Here is an 18,093-nt window from a genome sequence, read left to right as displayed (position 1 = left end):
CAAACTATTTGTGGTAACCTTGATAATTAAATTGTATAACATAAAGACAAATGTATGACCATACACACATATGCAAAAGAAAATAAGTGCATTATTTTGAATGTATGTCCATATCCATTACAATAGTTTGTTAAGAAAAATTTTAAAAATATATCTATAATTGAAGTGATGTCTGTAAGACAGTAGACAAGCAATCAGATTGAATTCTATATTGGTGTAAACACCAATGTTTATACCAATGTATCTATGTGTATGTGCTCAATCATGTTCAACTCTTTGCATCCCCATGAACTGTAGCCCACCAGGCTCCTCTGCCCATGAAATTTTCCCAGCAAGATTACTAGAGTGGGTTTCCATTTTCTCATTCAGGGGAACTTCATGACCTAGGGATTGAACTCGTGTCTCCTGTGTTGGCAGGCAGAATCTTTACTGCTAGCACCATGTGGGAGTACAGGTATTTATCTATAGTCATAGCATGTATTATTTTTCAAATTTAAATGTTGGAATATTCAAACTTAAATCTACATTTTCTTTTTTCAAGTGTTATGTTGATAGTGCAGAGGACAGTGTATTCTTCTAAAAATGGAAATGTACATAAAATTGTACAGATAAAAATGAATAAGCTTATAATTTGAATTGCTTATTTTTCAGCTAAAGGATGATCTTCCTCTTGGCAGAATCAGGAAAAACACAACAGTTCAGAACCCACTACATAAAATTTCTCTGATTTTATAGGTTCATGAACAATTTTCTGTTTATATGTGGTAATATTTTGGGAAAATTATTTGAGGAAAAATAGTTACAAGGCAATGGTATATTTTAGAATATATTTAAATTAAAAATGGTATTCTTTCATAACAGTGTTTTACCTCCATATTGCTTATTGTGATCATATGTTTTTATCAATATTACTTCTTAAAGTTTCATCTTGATTGGTAACCTATAGCATTTTGTTTTTCATAATATACATATACACAAAGAAATACACATATTATATGTGTATACATATATAAATGTACATATACATGTGCTGCTGCTGCTGCTAAGTCGCTTCAGTCGTGTCCAACTCTGTGCGACCCCATAGACGGCAGCCCACCAGGCTCCCCCGTCCCTGAGAGTCTCCAGGCAAGAACACTGGAGTGGGTTGCCATTTCCTTCTCCAATGCATGAAAGTGAAAAGTGAAAGTGAAGTCGATCAGTCGGGCCCGACTCTTAGTGACCCCATGGACTGGAGCCTACCAGGCTCCTCCATCCATGGGAATTTCCAGGCAAGAGTACTGGAGTGGGGTGCCATACATATATAAATACATATATTATATGCATATACATATAATATGTGTATTTCCCTATGAGGCTATGTATTTAATTTACTTATTGTTTAGATGATAAATAGAAAGGCTGTTTATCATCAATTGTTTTACTGTTGTAAGACTAGCTACTTGCAGTTAACACTAATATCAATTTTTACTTGCCGTTCTCAATTCCCTTGTATCAATCCACTATACATATGACTGACCCTAGCTCTTTATAAAATGTCAGAATCTCCTGGGGTATTATATGCATTTATTTTAAGCTAAGCAAGTATGTATCAATTTGTCTCCTATCCCCATCATACCACAGCAATTGCTGTACTTTCGCCAAGGTAACCTGTGACATCCACTTTACACACTAAAGAGACATATCAGTCATCTAACTCAAAATCAGCACTTTTTGCAAGAGTTCACATCTTTCTCCTTATGGAAAAGTTCTGCACTCAGCATATGGGGCTGTAAACTCTCCTCTAGGTACCAAGAGCTTTCATTTCACCTATATCCAAGAGTTTTTCTTTTTCTGGACATTGGATTCCCAATGTACACTTCCTCAGATAGGAAGAAACTTTTCCAGCTGTAAGCCATGGTTATTTTAGAAACTTATTGGAGTGGTGGTAAAGTTGTGAGGCAGAAGAAGTGTTCTATAGTTTTCTGATTAAATCTGAATCTTTTAATAAGCTTTTGTCATGGCATTGTGATTTTTATAAGCATATATATAAGCATTATATAGATGGTTTCCTTTTTTCACCCTGCTCCCTATTCAGTTTCCCAGTTATAGTGTTTGTAGTCTACTTCCTTGAAACCCTGAGCTCTGTAAAATGTTGCTAACCACCTTCCCCTTACCACCTCATCTTAGATGGGACAAGAAGTAGGAGTTAGCTGGAGTAGAAATGAATTCCCTTTCTCCAACTCTATCAATTAACTTCCAGTCACTCAGTGGTGTTGAATCTTTGCAAATCCATAGACTGCAGCATGCCTGGATTCCCTGTCCATCAAAAACACCCAGAGCTTGCTCAAACTCATGTCAATCGAGTTGCTGATGCCATCCAACCATCTCATCCTCTGTTATCCCCTTCTCCTCTTGCGCTCAGAATTTTAAAGCATCAGGTCTTTCCCAATGAGTCAGTACTTCGCATCAGGTAGCCAAAGTATTGGGGCTTCAGCATCAGTCCTTCCAATGAATATTCAGGACTGATTTCTTTTAGGATTGACTGGTTTGATCTCCTTGAAATTCAAAGGACTCTCAAGAGTCTTCCCCAACACCACAGTTGGAAAGGTTGAATTCTTCAGCACTCAGCATTTTTATAGCCCAACTCTCACATCCATACATGACTAATGGAAAAACCATAGCTTTGACTACACAGACCTTTGTTAGCAAAGTAATATCTCTGTTTTATAATATGCTGTCTAGTTTGGTCATAGCTTTACTTCCAAGAAGAAAGGACCTTTTAATTTCATGGCTACAGTCACCATCTGCAGTGATTTTGGAGCCCCAAAATAAAGTCTCTCACTGCTTTCCATTGTTTCCCCATTATTTTGCCATGAAATGATGGAAACAGATACCGTGATCTTAGTTTTCTGAAGGTTGAGTTTTAAGCCAACTTTTTCACTCTCCTCTTTCACTTTCATCTTTAGTTTTTCTTCACTTTCTGCCATAAGGGTGGCACCATCTACATATCTGAGGTTATTGATATTTCTCCCGGCAATCTTGATTCCAGCTTGTGCTTCATCCAGCCTGGGATTTTGCATGATGTACTCTACATATAAGTTAAATAAGCAAGGTGACAATATACAGCCTTGATGTACTCCATTCCCGATTTGGAACCAGTCTTTTGTTCCATATCCAATCCTAATTGTTGCTTCTGGACCTGCATACAGATTTCTCAGGAGGCAGGTAAGGTGGTCGGTATTCCCATCTCTTTAAGAATTTTCCACAGTTTGTTGTGATCCACACAATCAAAGACTTTGGCATAGTCAATAAAGCAGAAGTAGATGATTTCCTGGAACTCTTTTGTTTTTTTCTATGATCAAACTGATATTGGCAGCTTGAGCTCTGCTTCCTCTGCCTTTTCTAAATCCAGCTTGAATATCTTGAATTTCATGATTCACATGCTGTTGAAGCCAGGCTTGGAGGATTTTGAGCATTACTTTGCTAGCGTTTGAGATGACTGCAAGTATGCAGTAGTTTGAACATTCTTTGGCATTGCCTTTCTTTGGGATTGGAATGAAAACTGACCTTTTCCAGTCCTTGGCCACTACTGAGTTTTCCAAATTTGCGGTATATTGAGTGCAGCACTTTCACAGAATCATCTTTCAGGATTTGAAATAGCTCAACTGGAATTCCATCACCTCCATTAGCTTTGTTCATAGTGATGCTTCCTAAGGCAAACTTGACTTTGCATTCCAGGATGTCTGGCTCCAGGTGAGTGATCACATCATCATGGTTATCTGTGTCATGAAGATTTTTTTTGTTTAGTTCTTCTGTGTATTCTTGCCACCTCTTCTTAATATTCTGCTTCTGTTAGGTTCATTCCATTTCTGTCCTTTATTGAGCCCAACTTTATATGAAATGTTCCCTTGGTATCTGTAATTTTCTTGAAAAGATCTCTAGTCTTTCCCATCCTGTTGTTTTCCTCTATTTCTTTGCACTGATCACTGAGGAAGGCTTTCTTATATCTCCTTGCTATTCTTTGGAACTCTGCATTCAAATGGGTATAGCTTTTCTTTTTTTTTTTTTTTTTTGTTTTATTTATTATTATTATTTTTAATTTTATTTTATTTTTAAACTTTACATAATTGTATTAGTTTTGCCAAATATCAAAATGAATCCATCAGAGGTATACATGTGCTCCCCATCCTGAACCCTCCTCCCTCCTCCCTCCCCATACCATCCCTCTGGGTCGTCCCAGTGCACTAGCCCCAAGCATCCAGTATCGTGCATTGAACCTGGACTGGCATCTCATTTCATACATGATATTTTACATGTTTCAATGCCATTCTCCCAAATCTTCCCACCCTCTCCCTCTCCCACAGAGTCCATAAGACTGTTCCATACATCAGCGTCTCTTTTGTTGTCTCATACACAGGGTTATTGTTATCATCTTTCTAAATTCCATATATATGCGTTAGTATACTGTATTGGTGTTTTTCCTTCTGCCTTACTTCACTCTGTATAATAGGCTCCAGTTTCATCCACCTCATTAGAACTGATTCAAATGAATTCTTTTTAATGGCTGAGTAATACTCCATTGTGTATATGTACCACAGCTCTCTTATCCATTCATCTGTTGATGGACATCTAGGTTGCTTCCATGTCCTGGCTATTATAAACAGTGCTGTGATGAACATTGGGGTACACGTGTCTCTTTCCCTTCTTGTTTCCTCAGTATGTATGCCCAGCAGTGGGATTGCTGGATCATAAGGCAGTTCTATTTCCAGTTTTTTAAGGAATCTCCACACTGTTCTCCATAGTGGCTGTACTAGTTTGCATTCCCACCAACAGTGTAAGAGGGTTCCCTTTTCTCCACACCCTCTCCAACATTTATTATTTGTAGGTATAGCTTTTCTTTTCTCCTTTGCCTTTCACTTCTCTTCTTTTCTCAGCTTTTTTAAGGATTCATCACACAACCATTTTGCCTTTTTGCATTTCTTTTTCTTGGGGATGGTCTTGATCACTGCCTCCTGTATAGTATCATGAACCTCCATCTATAGTTCTTCAAGCACTTTGTCTATCAGATCTAATCCCTTGGATCTATTTGTCACTTCCACTGTATAATTGTAAGGGATTTGATTTAGGTATACCTGAATGGTCTATATTGTCACCCTGCTTATTTAACTTATATGCAGAGTACATCATGAGAAACGCTGGGTTGGATGAAGCATAAACTGGAATCAAGATTTCCAGGAGAAATAAAATAACCTCAGATATGCAGGTGACACCACCCTTATGGCAGAAAGTGAAAAAGAACTAAAGAGCCTCTTGATGAAAGTGAAAGATTGGAGTGAAAAAGTTGGCTTAAAGCTCAACATTCAGAAAACTAAGATCATGGCATCTGGTCCCATCACTTCATGGCAAATAGATGGGGAAACAGTGGAAACAGTGGCTGACTTTATTTTGGGGGACGCCAAAATCACTGCAGATGGTGACTGCAGCCATGAAATTAAAAGACACTTACTCCTTGGAAGGAAAGTTATGACAACCTAGATAGCATATTAAAAAGCAGAGACATTACTTTGCCAACAAAGGTCCATCTAGTCAAGGCTATGGTTTTTCCAGTGGTCATGTATGGATGTGAGAGTTGGACTGTGAAGAAAGCTGAGGACCGAAGAATTGGTGCTTTTGACTGTGGTGTTGGAGAAGACTCTTGAGAGTCCCTTGGACTGCAAGGAGATCCAACCTCCATCCTAAAGGAGATCAGTCCTGGATGTTCATTGGAAGGACTGATGTTGAAGCTGAAACTACAATACTTTGCCCACCTGATGCGAAGAGCTGATTCATTTGTAAAGACCCTGATGCTGGGAAAGATTGAGGGCAAGAGGAGAAGGGGACAAGAGAGTATTAAATGGTTTGATGGCATCACCAACTCAATGGACATGGGTTTGGGTGGACTCTGGGAGTTGGTGATGGACAGCGAGGCCTGGTGTGCTGCGGTTCATGGGCTTGCAAAGAGTCAGACGCGACTGAACTGAACTGAACTGAACTGAATGGTCTACTGGTTTTCCCTACTTTCTTCAGTTTGAAGCCTAAATTTGGCAATAAGGATTTCATGATCTGAGACACAGTCAGCTCCCAGGACTGTATAGAACTTCTCCATCATTAGCTGCAAAGAATATCATCAACTGATTTCCGTATTGATCATCTGGTGATGTCAATGTGTAGAGCCTTATTTTGTGTTGTTGGAAGTGGGTGTTTGCTATGACCAGTGCATTCTCTTCAGAGAAGGCAATGGCACCCCACTCCAGTACTCTTGCCTGGAAAATCCCATGGACGGGGGAACCTGGTGGGCTGCAGTCCATGGGATCGCTGAGGGCCGGACACAACTCAGCGACTTCACTCTCACTTTTCACTTTCATGTGTTGGAGAAGGAAATGGAAACCCACCCAGTGTTCTTGCCTGGAGAATCCCAGGGACAGGGGGAGCCTTGTGGGCTGCCATCTATGGGGTCGCATAGAGTCAAACATGACTGAAGCGACTTAGCAGCAGCAGCAGCAGTGCATTCTTTTAGCAAAACTGCTAGCTTTTGCCCTGCTTCATTTTGTATACCAAAGCCAAATTTACCTGTTACTTCAGGTATCTCTTGATTTCCTATTTTTGCATTCCAGTTCCCTCTGATGAAAAGGACATCTTTTTTGGCTGTTCGTTCCAGAAAGTCTTATTAGGTCTTCATAGAGTCATTCATCAGCTTCTTCGGCATTACTGGTTGGGGCATAGACTTGGATTACTCTGATATTTAACAGTTTGCCTTGTAAACTAACAGAGATCATTCTGTCATTTTTTAGATTGTACCCACTTGCTGAATTTCAGACTCTCTTGTTGACTATGATGGCTACTCCATTTCTTCTAAGGGATTCTTGCCTGCAGTCATAGATATTATGGTCATCTGAATTAAATTTGCCCATCCCTGTCGATTTTAGTTCACCATTCCTAAAATGTTGATATTCACTCTTGCTATCTCCTGTTTGACACTTCTAATTTACCTTGATTCATGAACCTGATATTCCAGGTTCCTATGCAATATTGCTTTTTACAGCATCAGGCTTTGCTTCCATCACCAGTCACATGCACAACTAGGTTTGTTTTTGCTGTGCTCTGTCTCTCCATTCTTTCTGGAGTTATTTCTCCACTCTTCTCCAGTAGCATATTTGGCACCTACCAACCTGGGGAGGTCATCTTTCAGTGTCATCTCTTTTTGCTTTTCATAGTATTCAAGGGGTTCTCAAGGCAAGAACACTGAAGCGTTTGCCATTCCCTTCTCCAGAAGACCACATTTTGTCAGAACCCTCTACGGTGACCAGTCCATGTTGGATGTTGCTGCACAGTGAGGCTCATAGTTTCATTGAGTTAGACAAGGCTGTGGTCCGTCTTTATCCCTTTGTACTCTTTATCCCTGAATACAAGAGTATCCTTGTGTACTCTTTATTCCTGGACTAAAAAAGAGGGCTCTCAGTGTATTTCACAAGAGATGTATTTCAGGATATACAGGGAAGAAGAACTTCCCTCTGCCATATCTACAAAGTGACATTAGGAATCCTCACACACACACACACACACACACACACACACAAAACTGGTGTGAAAGTATGAAGGGATTGGATATGGGGCTCTGCAGTGGACATTCAGCCTGCAGCAGTTCATCAGAATTATCATTCAGGTGTTCTACCTTTTTATGGTTCTGGTGCCTATTGCTCCACACTAGTAATTCTTTGTTACCATACCTCTCCTTACATGCCTTTCTCTGCAGATGCTGAAGTGGTCATTTACAAAACAATCTACATTCTCAAATGAGCCCAAAAAAAGTCATGAATTTTCAATTTGTCCAGCTTCCTCTTGTTGTAAGGATGGAAGTGAAGGGTGCTAAGTTCTTCAGCTGTTAGATCTGTAATCAGTTGTCTGCCTTTAAGATAACTTGTGGAACACATCAATCCTTCAAGCTTAGATTTTTCTCAATACACTTTTGTCATGGTTTGGGTGTGGGCTAGAAAAGAATATCCATACATGAGGTAGAATGGGAGGAGGATAGAGTTTATTAGGGTAGGAAGTGAAGTGAAGTGAAAGTTGATCAGTCGTGTCTGACTCTTTGCAACTCCATGAACTATACAATCCATGAATTCTCTAGGCCAGAATACTGGAGTCGGTCCTGTTCCCTTCTCCAGGGGGTCTTCCCAACCCAGGGATCAAATCCAGGTCTCCCAGATTGCAGGCGGATTCTTTATCAGATGACCCACGAGGAAAGCCCAGGAGACACTATTAGAACAACTGGCGGGCTCAAAACAGAGCCCTTTAGTGGGCTAGTAGCCTATTTTTATAACCTCAATACAAAGAAAATTCCTGCTGGAAAGGTGACATTAGATGATTGACTAGGATGTTATAGGGTGGATATTTTACCCTAATATGGAGTCAGGGAGCTGGCCAGTTTAGATCAGAAGGCTCATGGTGACAGTTGCTATGGGGCTTGGTTAATTCTGAAGATTTTTGTCCTGTGACCTTGATATATGACTCCACACCTGTGACAATGGAGTAAGGCTCCACAAGTTATCACTTACCATTTTAAAAGATAGTCTTCCCCCATCAAAGACAATATGATTATATCACTACATTTCTCTTTTTTAGTTCCCAGTCTTAACACTTTTTTAGTATAAGTATCTGCTATAAGTAGCTTTTATTTTTTGCATTATATTTATTTCTTGGCTCTTGCTTTGATTTTACCCAGATTAGGTAAATAGGTTTTCCCCTTTTTTTGCCATGAATTCTTTGTTTTATTGGGATATAGTTGATGTACAGTATTATGTGTTCCAGATGTGCATTAGAGTGATTCACAGTTTTTAAGTTTATACTTCATGTATGGTTATTGCAAAATATTGGCTATATTCCCTGTATGGTAGAATGTATCCTGTATCTGATTTTATATGTGATAGTTCAGTTCCGTTCAATTCAGTCACTCAGTTGTGTCCAACTCTTTGCGACCCCATGAATTGCAGCACACAAGGCCTCCTTGTCCATCACCAACTCTCGGAGTTCACTCAAACTCATGTTCATCAAGTCACTGATGCCATCCAGCCATCTCATCCTCTGTCATCCCCTTCACCTCCTGCCCCCAATCCCTCCCAACATCAGAGTCTTTTCCAATGAGTCAACTCTTCACATGAGGTGGCCAAAGTATTGGAATTTCAGCTTTAGCATCATTCCTTCCAAAGAACACCCAGGACCGATCTCCTTTAGAATGGACTGGTTGTTAGCACTTTTTAACCCTACACCTCTATCTTGCCCTCCCCCTCTTCCCTCTTCCCACTGGTAACCACTAGTATGTTCTCTGTTTTTCTGAGTCTGTTTCATTGTGGTTATATTGACTAGTTGCTATATTTTGTAGATTCTATATATAAATAGTAGTAGCATACAGTATTTTGTCTTTCTTTGCCTGACGTTTCATATAGCATAATACCCTCCAATCCATCCATGTTGTTGCAAATGGCAAAGTTTTATTCCTTTTTATGGCTGAGTGGTATTTTAGTGTGTGCTGTATATCTTTATTCATTTGTATGTTGATGGGCCCATAGGTTGATTCCAATTTTTGGCAATCATAAATAATGCTGCTATGAACACTCGGGTACAGGTAGTTTTAGTGTTTTTTTTGTTTTTCAGATATTTACTGAAGAATGAAATTGCTGGATCATGTGATAGTTCTGTAAAAGTTATTATTATTTTTTTAATTTTATACAATATAACTTGAGCAAGCATCTAAGATTTTAGATTTGCCATAAATAAGCTCAAAGTGCCAGTAAATAGTTTTATATTATAACAAAAAGAACACATTTTCATATAGTTATTCATCTACGATGAATTACCAGACAACAGTATGGAGTGGAGCGCCCAGCCAACTCACAATGTCATATCAACTGGGCAATAAATACTTTTACATTGTTTAAAGCTGATGAGAATTTAATGTTAGTTTTACAACAAAATCAAACTTTCCCAGACTAATACACCAGTATCCCAAATGAAAAATAGGACATAACCTTATGTTTAACATTTGTAATAAATCAATTTTTGTCATTTTTATAATTGTTGCTAACTGGCTGTTTTATTGTGGAGAAGGCAATGGCACCCCACTCCAGTACTCTTGCCTGGAGAATCCCATGGGCGGAGGAGCCTGGTAGGCTGCAGTCCATGAGGCCGCAAGGAGTCAGACATGACTGAGCGACTTCACTTTCACTTTACTCAATGACTGTCAATTTATTTTAAACATTTGAATAACAGTGCCATGAACAATAAATAATTTTAAACATGAGAAAGTGTCATGTTTGAGGACTGGGATTAAAACATGTTTAGGAATTTGCAGCAATTTCAATTCAGTTCAGTTGCTCAGTTGTGTTGGACACTTTGTGACCCCATGGACTGTAGCACACCAGGCCTCCCTGTCTATCACCAACTCGTGCAGCTTGCTCAAACTCATGTACATCCAGACAGTGATGCCATCCAACCATCTCTTCCTCTGTGGTCCCCTTCTCCTGCCTTCAATCTTTCCCAACATCAGGGTTTTCTCCAGTGAGCCAGTTGTTTGCATCATGTGGCCAAAGTGCTGGAGCTTAGGCTTCAGCATCAGTGAATATTCAGGACTTCCAATGAATATTCATGACTGGTTTCCTTTAGGATTGACTGGCTGGATCTCCTTGCAGTCCAGGGGACTCTCAAGAGTCTTCCCCAACACCACAGTTCAAAAGCATCAATTTCTTGATGCTCAGCTTTCTTTATGGTCCAACTCTCACATCCATACATGACTACTGGAAAATCATAGCTTTGATGAGATGAACCTTTGAAAGCAAAGTAATGCCTACAATCCTGTGTGAAATGCAGCAGTATCACACAGGACTAATGGAATATTGAGGACATATCCACCTGACTAATATAAACTATACTTCTTTTTGAGCTTCCCTGGTGGCTCAAACGGTAAAGAATCTGCATGCAATGCAAGTGACATGAGTTCAATCCCAGGATTAGGAAGATCTGGAGAAGGGAATGGCTATCCACTCCAGTATCCTTAACTGGAGAATTCCATGGACTGCAGAACAGGGTGGACTACAGTCCACCTGATGGCAAAGAGTCGGACACGACTAACACACACACACACACACACACACACACACACACACACTTCTTTTTATGTTATTTTTTTTTAAAAAAGATTTTTTTTTTTTTTAGGAATCTCCACACTGTTCTCCATAGTGGCTGTACTAGTTTGCATTCCCACCAACAGTGTAAGAGGGTTCCCTTTTCTCCACACCCTCTCCAGCATTTATTATTTGTAGACTTTTGGATCACAGCCATTCTGACTGGTGTGAAATGGTATCTCATAGTGGTTTTGATTTGCATTTCTCTGATAATGAGTGATGTTGAGCATCTTTTCATGTATTTGTTAGCCATCTGTATGTCTTCTTTGGAGAAATGTCTATTTAGATCTTTGGCCCATTTTTTGATTGGGTCATTTATTTTTCTGGAGTTGAGCTGTAGGAGTTGCTTGTATATTTTTGAGATTAGTTGTTTGTCGGTTGGTTCATTTGCTATTATTTTCTCCCATTCTGAAGGCTGTCTTTTTACCTTGCTAATAGTTTCCTTTGCTGTGCAGAAGCTTTTAAGTTTAATTAGGTCCCATTTGTTTATTTTTGCTTTTATTTCCAATATTCTGGGAGGTGGCTTATGATCCAGCTGCCTTATGATCCAGCAATCCCACTGCTGGGCATACATACTGAGGAAACCAGAAGGGAAAGAGACACGTGTACCCCAATGTTCATCGCAGCACTGTTTATAATAGCCAGGACATGGAAGCAACCTAGATGTCCATCAGCAGATGAATGGATAAGAAAGCTGTGGTACATATACACAATGGAGTATTACTCAGCCATTAAAAAGAATATGTTTGAATCAGTTCTAATGAGGTGGATGAAACTGGAGCCTATTATACAGAGTGAAGTAAGCCAGAAGGAAAAACACCAATACAGTATACTAACGCATATATATGGAATTTAGAAAGATGGTAACGATAACCCTGTATACGAGACAGCAAAAGAGACACTGATGTATAGAACAGTCTTATGGACTCTGTGGGAGAGGGAGAGGATGGGAAGATTTGGGAGAATGGCATTGAAATAAATATTTCAAAAAATTTAAAAAAAAAAAAAGATTTTTTTTTTTTTAAATTTTGGCTGTGTGGCTTGTGGAATCTTAATTTTAAGGATCAAACCTAAGCTCCCTGTAGTGGAAGTGTGGCATCTTCACCATTGGACAACCAGAAAATTCCCTTTATGCATTATTCTTTTAAACACTTTTAAATTTTAGTTTCCATGAGGCTTATATTCCCTTTTCAAATGAAACTGACTATGTAGGATTAACCCTATTGTTATTTCAAGGATGGCAATTATTAGAATTTTTTAGGGAAATTATGATAAGGACTTTAATTTCCAATAAATACATACTGATTGTCTTTCTTCTGAACAAAAATCATGTGACCATTTCCCAAATTTATACAGACTTTTATACAGTCACACATATTAGCCAAGAGGAATAAAAACCAGCTTAAACTTAATTTGATTTAAAAGCTTCTTTGATGTATTTCCATTGTGCCTGAATTTTCATACAGAAATGCAAAAGTTAAATGACCCAGGATGTTTGGTTTGCTTAATATTAACTCTGAATGAACATTCCAAATGGCTTTGAGTAAATCATGTTTTTCACGTAATGGACTAATAAGTGAAATGCCTTTTACCCCAGTACTTAACATTCACCAAAGAGTGTTGCTAACTATATATGCTCTTTTCCTTATCTTGGCACTATTGCTGAATGACTTTATTGTTTCTTCCTCTTTTCCCTATTTTTTTTTCTTTTCTCTTTCTCTGTTTTTCTTTCTCATTCTTATTAGCTGTTGTCATTTCAATTTGCATATCTTTTTACATAGCCTGTGGAGTTAAAATTATCTCCCTGAACCCAATGTGCTGATTTAGATATAGACCATGCCTTTAAATTTTTTCTACTTGCAATGGGCTAGGAATAGAATAGAGGTTTCATATAGGTCAGAAACTGTGCAGCAAATCAATAGCTATCTGACTTAGGCATGGGACTTCATCTTTCAAAGAACTAATGAATATTATCTGACATACCAGAGCAGTCTGTTGTTCAATGAGGCTGAAGAACAGATGTGTGTTATGTGTGTCTAGGGTAAACTTCAATGATGCAGCTATCTGGCTAAGGTCCATCTGAACATTCTTAGATACTTTCAAATAGTCTTAGTATGAACCCTAACTTCTTTGGGGCAGTAGCAAAAGAACTTAAGAAAATAGGTTTATGACACCGCTTATTTGGCTGTATCTTTAATTTTCTAAATTTTATGCCATCAAATTCTTAGTGTTTGACTGGAATTGCCTTATCTCTAGAATATACATCTATAAACCTGTATCTGTTTATATGTATGAAAGTATGTGTTATATATTTTTATCTATCTACCTAGTAGTCCATAAACCTGTATCTATTTATATGTATGAAAGTATGTTTTTATCTGTTTTTATCTATCTAGCTAGTAGTCCATGAGGTCATAGAGTTGGATACAACTGAAGTGCCTTAGCACACACATACTAGATCCGTATTGAAAGTCTGTTTCAAATAATACAACAGTGGAATGTGGTCCTGTTGTACTTAGAAACAGTCTCTTGGTAATGGCCTGTAGGTGTTAGGCAATCAAACACTGTAATCATGATTAATTGCTAGCCAACTAGCAAAGGGAGCCCCAGATGCATTTAAATACAAATTTCAGCTCAGCATGATATAAAAATTGAAAGCTCTCTTCTTTTTTATTAGTATATCTATTAAAATAACTTACTGTGCCTGTCTAAAAGCATTAAGAACCTTCAAGGGTACAAAAACAAGCTACAGTCCTGTTAATAGAACATTCGTGTAGTTTAAGATCTTTCTCTTGCTAAATGAACTCTGCTATTTGCCTGCTCTGTTAAAGAAAGAGCTGTTTTAAGGAGAAGTGAATTGAAAAAATAGTGGGGGAAAACTTAATTATTTACTTCTTTGGGTCCTAAAAGCAAATAGAAAATTTTCCTTTCTCAATAGCAGGATAATGGAATGGACACATTTCCAACATAAAAATAACAGAATGTCTCTTCCATTGTTCATCCAGCATTATATTGAACGCTCTAAGAATGTGAACATAGCGCTCTTAACTATTATAGAAATCTCAAAATCTTGGTTTAGGCATGGGGAAAAAAAGAGACTTTCTCTTAAATCATCAGGGTGATTATCCAGGTTAAGAGGATAAAAAATATACCACAGAATCTTCTACAAAGACAGTGGAAACAAACTAAAATCCTGGGAGTTCTAGTTCCTTGTGAACTGGATATGGGCAAGTTAATACTCCTGCCAGATTGCTCTTTGGGTTATAGACTCTCTGACTAGAGTTCTTGGTTACCCCATGAAGGTGGCCTTTTGTTTCTCTGCCTCATATACTAAAAGTTAACCCAGGGGTTACACCTTCCAAAATTCCTGTAACTCTGATACTAATTACTTGATTATAAGTCTTGACTAAACATTCATCCTGATGTTTGTTTATTGTATTCTCACCTGAATTCAATAAGCTCAGATATGCAGATGACACCACCCTTATGGCAGAAAGTGAAGAAGAACTAAAAAGCCTCTTGATGAGAGTGAAAGAGGAGAGTAAAAAAGTTGGCTTAAAGCTCAACATTCAGAAAACGAAGATCATGGCATCTGGTCCCATCACTTCATGGGAAATAGATGGGGAAACAGTGGAAACAGTGTCAGACTTTATTTGGGGGGGCTCCAAAATCACTGCAGATGGTGATTCCATCCATGAAATGAAAAGATGCTTACTCCTTGGAAGGAAAGTTATGACCAACCTAGATAGCATATTCAAAAGCAGAGACATTACTTTGCCAACAAAGGTCCATCTAGTCAAGGCTATGGTTTTTCCAGTGGTCATGTATGAATATGAGACTTGGACTGCAAAGAAAGCTGAGTGCCGAAGAATTGATGCTTTTGAACTGTGGTGTTGGAGAAGATTCTTGAGAGTCCCTTGGACTGCAAGGAGATCCAACCAGTCCATCCTAAAGGAGATTAGTCCTGGGCATTCCTTGGAAGGGCTAGTGCTGAGGCTGAAACTCCAATACTTTGGCCACCTCATGAGAAGAGTTGACTCATTGGAAAGCGCTCTGATGTTGGGAGGGATTGGGGGCAGGAGGAGAAGGGGACGACAGAGGATAAGATGGCTGGATGGCATCACCGACTCAATGGACATGAGTTTGAGTGAACTCCCAGAGTTGGTGATGGACAGGGAGGCCTGGCATGCTGCAATTCATGGAGTCGCAGAGTCAGACACGACTGAGCAACCGAACTGAACTGATCGTCAAGGAGGTTTCCTGACTTCGAGAATAAGAAATACATGGTCTGGGCAGGGCCCAACCTCCTCCTTTAATTGTCTTGCTTATTTTTGTCTTGGAGTTTTGGTCCATAGAGAATGAATCTCTAATCGCTTTGGGGAATGGAGGGCCTGACCATCTGATTCCTACCTCAAGTAGACTTCAGAGTCCCTAGCCAAGAAATGTCTAAGTCATGAAAGGGAAGGGAACTCAGAAGAACTGATTAAGGCTGAAAGAAAGGGAAGATAAGCATGAAACTAAATCTGAAATGTATCTTTTTGTGATTATAGACATTATTGAAAGAGCTGTCAACATTTGAATAGAATCTGAGGTTTAATTAAAAATGAGTATGGTCTTATTTCAAAATTTTAGAAAAATGTACTTTTTAACCATGCAAAACTGGTCTTTTTCAATGGCTTATTGTAAATAAAATTGAAATTACTGGTTTATATAGAATGGAATAGTTGGTATGAAAATGGGAGTTAATTTACATAGGCATTTTTGCTATGTACCCCAAAAATATAAAAATGCAGGACACCCAAGATGAAACATATTCCCTGAAGGATAATGATTCTGCACATTTTATTCAGAAATCCTCTATTAATCTAAAATGTGGTTAGTCCTGGAGAAAAGGGGGCATTTAGAAGCTGTACTGCAGATGCAAATTCATAAAGCAATATCATGCCTAGCTTTTGCCTACATGCTTTTAACATTAATAAACCTGTGTTGTATAAGAGTTATAATTCAAATGAATTTACTTTGATTATTTAGCCATTTGTTTTTGTTAATATAGGGTTTGGTTTTCCTGTTCTGCCCCTGCTACAAGAAAACCAGAGTATTTTGAACAGAAATAAACAAACCTGTGAGGTTCTAGAAAGCAGAAACTCAATCTGGGACCTTGGAAGAAAACCAGAAAGGTCTGTATGTCTATAGTCATTCTTTATGTCAGGTCTCAATTGTTTTTGTAAATAAATTTAGGTGGGATATTGATGTACACTGGGAAAAGGAAAGAACCTTACACAGGGAGAAATAAGCTTCTCAGATTCAGTAAGACCTTATACGCGCTGACAAGTCCCTTCTTGCTATGTACTCTTTTCAGGAAATTGACATACCAAAGGGAACTGTTTGGAGATATGCTGAGACTCTGACCACCTTAAGGCCACCAAACTTCCCTTTAAGTTTTGTACCCCTTCAGAGCGTTGGAGAATATTATCTAACTCACTTATGTGTGTGTTGTCATCCCACCAATATAATTCATCAAAATAAGGAGTATGTTCTCCAGCAGAAACCCTAATAATTAGTGTTGGCAGTATCTTGAATACTGTCTTGTATCATCTTGAGCATAAGCTAAAGGATTGGTTGAAAAACACTTTTAACTAGAATATGTCTCGAATTCAAATCTTTCATTCAGGATCTTATACAAGAAACCAAGAAAGTGATCAATAGCTTAGAAAGTAGGAAGGCGTCTACAATCTACTAATAATTCTCAGATACAATATTATATGAAAACAACATACAGAGAAATATATGGATAAAATTGTTATTGAGTATAAAATTGTTAATCAGTGTGAATTCCTCCTAATAGATTTATTCCAAGTTTAGGGGATTCAGTACGGTTCAGTTCAGTCATCCAGGTTTGTCCTAATCTTTGCAACCCCATGGACTGCAGCAAGCCAGGCCTCCCTGTCCCATCACTAAATGTCAGAGCTTACCCAAACCCATGTCCATTGAGTCGGTGATGCCATACAACCATCTCATCCTCTGTCGGCCCTTCTCCTCCACCTTCAATCTTTCCAAGCATAAGGGTGTTTTCAAATGAGTCAGCTCTTCACATCAGGAGGCCAAACTATTGGAGTTTCAGCTTCAACATCAGTCTTTTCAATGAACATTGAGAATTAATCTCTTTTAGGATGGACTGGTTGGATCTTCTTGCATTCCAAGGGACTCTCAAGAGTCTTATTCAACACCACAGTTCAAAAGCATCTATTCTTCTGTGCTCAGATTTCTTTATAGTCCAGCTGTCACATCGATACATGACTACTGGAAAAACCATAGCATTGACTAGAAGGAAGTTTGTTGGCAAAGCAATGCTTCTGCTTTTTAATATGCTGTCTGAGTTGGTCATAGATTTTCTTCCAGGAGTAAGCGTCTTTTAATTTCATGGCTGCAATCTCCATCTGCACTGATTTTGGAGCTCCCCAAAATAAAGTCTGCCACTGTTTCCATTGTTTCTTCTATTTGCCATGAAGTGATGGGACCGGATGCCATGATTTTAATTTTTCTCAATGTTGAGCTTTAAGCCAACTTTTTCACTCTCCACTTTCACTTTCATCAAGAGGCTCTTTAATTCTTCTTCATTTTCTGCCATAATGGTGGTGTCATCTGCATATCTGAGGTTTTTTATATTTCTCCTGGCAGTCTTGATTCCAGCTTGGGCTTCCTTCAGCCCAGCATTTCTCATGATGTACTCTGCATATAAGTTAAATAAGCAAGGTGACAGTATACAGCCTTGATGTACTCCTTTTCCTATTTGGAACCAGTCTGTTGTTCCATGTCCAGTTCTAACTGTTGATTCCTAACCTGCATACCAATTTCTCAAGAGGCAGGTCAGGTGGTCTGGTATTCCCATCTCTTTCAG

This window comes from Bos mutus, chromosome 16, assembly GCF_027580195.1.
Source record: "Bos mutus isolate GX-2022 chromosome 16, NWIPB_WYAK_1.1, whole genome shotgun sequence".
NCBI classification, from domain to species: Eukaryota; Metazoa; Chordata; class Mammalia; order Artiodactyla; family Bovidae; genus Bos; species Bos mutus.
Note: the sequence above shows the minus strand (reverse complement) of the source record.